Source organism: Patella vulgata, chromosome 9, assembly GCF_932274485.2.
Source record: "Patella vulgata chromosome 9, xgPatVulg1.2, whole genome shotgun sequence".
Taxonomy (NCBI): domain Eukaryota; kingdom Metazoa; phylum Mollusca; class Gastropoda; family Patellidae; genus Patella; species Patella vulgata.
In genome coordinates this window covers 44,285,241-44,290,437 of record NC_065887.2, presented here as the reverse complement: position 1 = coordinate 44,290,437, position 5,197 = coordinate 44,285,241, and the positions used below count along the sequence as shown (strand labels likewise).

Genomic DNA, 5,197 nt, shown 5'->3' with positions numbered 1-5,197 from the left:
CTGCAATGAAAATCACGTGATTGGTATAGCTAATCCGAACCTTCGACAAATAACATAAATTGAAAGTATAGTCTATTTTTAGCAATTAGGTTTCCTTGGCAGCGACCCATTTTGTTTTGTCACCAACCAGGATGTTTCTCTTCTAAAGTAGATATAAGTAATTTTGGATTTTTACCCCCCCCCCCCACTACACCCCAAATTCCTAGCACATTCATGATTGCGCACTTTTGAAGAGAAAAATCCTCTTAAGGGGATAATTCGACATGTGCTGACCTATAACTTTAAATATATAACAAATAGATAACGAATTTTGATTATTTCCGAATGATTTATGCACAGAACAAAACCCAATGAAAAAGGGTATAAGCGAAAACTTCAAGGCACGTGGAGTTGAGGGTTTGCCTCCAGTAATATTTACGAAGCGAGGGGAGCAAGATCATATGTTTTTCGAGGTGCTCAACCCCTATTAGTCTTTAAGCTTTAAACAAGTCTTTATTTAGGCTATATAAATTATTAATTAGACCTTTATTTACATGACAAGCTCAAAATCAACTATGTAGACCCACGGATGGCTTGGATACAGTTTGGATTTAAACAGTCGTACATTTAAAATCAAATCAATAAATGGCGGACCAAGCTTACGTTTACCGTTAGTCACTGACGTCACTATCGGAGACTGGTGATGAAAGGCCTGCCAAGCGAGGGTACCATAGCCATTGGAAATGTTACTCGATAATCGAGAATATGTGGGTGGGGTTATCGTCTGTGAATCAAACGATCGGCAATTCTCGTAGACGGTGGGGACACAGTTGATACCTATTTCTAGTCCAAACTTTCAACAGTGACAACTTCGTTCAGAATAAAGTAATTTGACTGAAATTTTCAATATAATATTCTTTTTTTATCCTTTATTTTTGAATTATTATAGCATGAATGGCAAACTCTTTATTAAACTCTTAACTAATGTGTCTTTAATATGATAAAAAAAACTTGCATGTAATACATAAATAGTCGAAATTTGTTTTACGATTTGAAATCTTATTAAACCAGTAAACGATTGGATCTATTATTCCGGTTGCTATATACATCTATTGTATAACCAAAGTACACCGAAACCAACCGGGGCTAGCAGAGAACACGATGTATCATTAAAACGGGGACGTAACTCTTCCACAACTTCCGTTAAGCCACTAAGATCTGAAAATAAACATATTGACCGCCCATTAACAGTTCCATTAGCATGACTGAAATATGCCTGCTTAAACATACATTATACAAGAGCTAAATCTGTCTATTGCAGGTCTTTCTTATCTAAATTATTAACTGGACATTAATTAACCTATCCAGACCATAATCAACTCTAGATGGCATGGCTAGCCTGCGATCTGTAGTGGATTATGAGCCGATTTACTGCATAACTTTCCTTCACGATTTAACGATTAAATGGATAATCTAGACTATGCTTTATATCGTACTGACTTTAGTAATGATGAACGAGGCTAGGCGGAAATTTCATTCGCTTAGTTCTGGGTTCATAGTGGATCAATTTGAATGAAATTTTCATTAAATTGCCTTTACGTTATCTAGTTTTTAACTATTATACCAACTCGTTATCGAATCTCCCATAATGTATCTGTAATAAAGATGTCCGAAAAAGCTATGTAAATGAGTAAGCTAATTATACGGATCAATGCCTTAAATATGTGTAGAAATGTTGTCAAAACATGTTGTGAAAGGGGAAACATTATAAATTGTTCGTCCCCTATACCATGTCGGTATTATTTAATATCAAGATTACCTGAAGGTTCAGGATTAATCACCTCAATTCTTTCTACTACTCCGTCCATGTCTGTTCTATTAGAATCAGGACCATCACCAAATACTTCTACTGCTCCTTCCATATCTGTTCTATTAGAACCAGGACGCTCACCAAATACTTCTACTGCTCCTTCCATATCTGTTCTACTAGAACCAGGGCCCTCACCAAATACTTCTACTGCTCCTTTCATATCTGTTCTATTAGAACCAGGACGCTCACCAAATACTTCTACTGCTCCTTCCATATCTGTTCTACTAGAACCAGGGCCCTCACCAAATACTTCTACTGCTCCTTCCATATCTGTTCTACTAGATCCAGGACCCTCACCAAATACTTCTACTGCTCCTTCCATATCTGTTCTACTAGAACCAGGACCCTCACCAAATACTTCTACTGCTCCTTCCATATCTGTTCTACTAGAACCAGGGCCCTCACCAAATACCGCTTGTCTTATGTTATCACCTACATGTAGATGTATGTTACGCCCATCATTACTGTAAAATGCTGGAGAAGTACTCGACATGTCTTCTGTAGGATTTAATAATGAATCTTAAAACCAGGTCATAGTTATCATTAAATGCATAAGTTGATTGTGATAGCAATGGTACTACATTGTTGTTGGTCATATAGGGAGGGATTTGGCGCAATGGTTAGAGAGTAGGATTTGTGACCGAATGGTTGCAGGTTCGAGCCCCGAATTGTGCGCCGAGTTCTTGTGTCCTTGAATAAGACACTTTATCCCTGTATTCCAGTCTACCCAGCTGTAAATGGGTACCGGGGCTCTTTCTAAGAGTTCAGGGGTAAAGGGAGGTAATCAGGCTTTACCTGTATCCTAGAGACCGGGATAATAATTGTGTAGCGCTTTGAGCATAAACTTGGTTTATGGATATAGCGCATTATAAATATACTCTATAAATAAGTAAGGACTATCGACTGAGACAAGTGGGTGAATTTAGATGAACACCCGCACCGAGACCGAGTGGTCAGAGCGCAAGCTCGGGTGTTAATCTAACTTGACCCCCAGGTCAGGTTAGTAAGAAGTTGACTAAGTGAATGAAAATGGACGGATGCAACACAGACGGCATTTTATCACAGCACTTTATCTGTATGAAGTAGACATCATGGTGACTCAGTGAGTAGGACGTTGGCTCGTAACTTGTTCGATCCCTGCGATTGCCGAGAAAGGTCATCAGGATTTTCCGGAATGCCCCCCCACCCCCAGTCAGTGGTGCAGGACAGAAATGAAAATGAAATGAAAATGAAAATGAAATGAAATGTGGTTAAACGTCCTACTGTTCGCCTCCGAACTGGGCTAATGAAGACGGGTTTTAAAATACAATTTTAAGAAATGTGGATTGGTATACGGATAGATGTATTTGAAGCCTATTTGCTGATTTCAAGCTTTCGACCCTTTTTTTTTTTAAAAAAAAAAACCCACATGTACAATAGGCCAATAGATATTGTAATATTAAGGATGTGAAAAAATAGCACGTGGGAATGGCATTAGTTAGAATAGACACCAAAGAGGAAAGATTAAAATTATTTTAAAAATGGCCAACCAGCAATTTTTCCCACTTCACTGGGTTTTGTGTATTTGTTCCTTACTACTGGACGAGTTCTTTCAAACTCTTTCTATCAAATCCTTGAAAAATATTTATTGTTAACTACATGTATTTATCTTTTTTAAATAAAACACGGTGTTTCTTGTTATTTCTAATACATGCTCCAAAACCTACTTTTCCTCAAATGATCACCTGTGCACTATAGTTTGGTCAGTAACTTGAACACCTGAGTCAGAACAACGGATTCAGTATGAAACATTTATATTGACCCACAGTTTAATACAGGATAAAATAAAACATTAGTTACCCCGGGAACCTGTGTTTATTTCAAGGTATTCTTTCTTGATATGTAGCTTCAAATGTAAACTGATTCTCTTATGAGTATTCACTAAACTTGGATCATAATCTGAAAAGATATATATATAAGAGGTTGACAGTTTGCTACACTCAAGTTTAAATTGACGCATTGAAACACTCGTAGACAGAAATGTTTTCGTATGATAAATAAGTAGAAAACTTTATACTGACAGTGAAACGTAGAATTGCTGATGCATCTTATCTGTTAGCAAAACTTTGATGTTGGGCAAATTTGACGACGCCTGAGGGAACAGTCGCAGAACGGTTAATATGAACTCAATGCTCCCACCGAAGTAATATCGCAGACAATTTGACGAGAAATCCGTTCATAGAAAACTGAAAATCGATATGTTCATCCTATTATGACCCAACGCTTACAACAAGTTTTGCAAAGTTTCTTAAAAAAAGGAAGTCCCTATCGCGTTCACAAGATTTCGGAAAAGGGAGGTAACTCCAGAAGGAAAGTCGCAGAATTCTGAATATCGATAGGGTGTATCCTCTAATGACCACAATGCTTCACATCAAATTTAAAAAGAATCTACGGAAAATGTAGCCTAATTGCGTTCACAATGTTTTCGGTAAAAGGGGTATAACTCTGGTACGAAAGGTCGAAGAACGTTGAATATAGATAGGGTTTGCCTCCTCATGACCAAAATGCTTCACACCAAATGCGTCAAAAACTGTAACGTGTAACGCATTCACAAGCCAATTGTTGTCGGACGGACCGACGGAAAGGGTGACTTCTTTAAAAACATAATTAGATAAAAGACTGGTCAATACAGTCTCCATAATGAATATATAACAGACGAAGACAGTCTCTGACCTCATAGATTGATTGAGTACCATTCTCCTCCTAACATCTGGTCCCGTTCTATCATCAGTTACTTGTACGGCCTGGTTTATATCTGATCTTTCTAACAGAATAGGTGGAATATCGTATGTTTGTCTCATTGTTGGATCTGTTATTCTAGAGTTGATACCTGTACAGAATGGTGATGAACTTCGTGTTTCCTGGTTTCCATCACAATATGTTTCATGTAGTGTCGTCCATATTTTATCATATACAATTGATTCAGGTACTATAATGGGAACATTATCATTTATAAAATGGCATCTTGGGTTCAGGTCTTTGTGGACTTGAAGGGGGTCTTCATATTTCCACCCGATCCGCCTATTATTAGCCTGCTAGTAGTAGAAAGATGTTAGTCGTTTTTAGATGCTCGTAGGACGTTAAACCCCATTTCATTTCATTTCATTTTTGCCTCTGCGCCTCTCGGGGAAGTTGTTAGCCGCTACAGTAACAACTAACAAGGGCAGCCTTTGTTATCTACTATTAGCAACCAACAAGGGCTGTAATAGTTAGTATCCGCTATTAGCTTATTTATAAATCATTATTTTCTCAATCGCCGATAAATGGGAATAAAAGATAGAATTTGTATAGACTGCCTTCTTATGACCA

The 5,197-nt window shown here is 37.7% G+C and overlaps 1 long non-coding RNA gene across 1 annotated transcript; it reads right to left on the bottom strand.

Moving 5' to 3' along the window:
• Positions 1 to 1,000: 1,000 nt before the first annotated feature.
• LOC126832096 (uncharacterized) lies at positions 1,001 to 3,788 on the bottom strand. The gene is made up of 3 exons (XR_007684549.2): positions 3,689 to 3,788; positions 1,799 to 2,347; positions 1,001 to 1,197 (listed from the first exon to the last, which is right to left on the bottom strand). It is a non-coding gene; the product is annotated as an uncharacterized LOC126832096 (long non-coding RNA).
• Between the last annotated feature and the right edge of the window lie 1,409 nt (positions 3,789 to 5,197).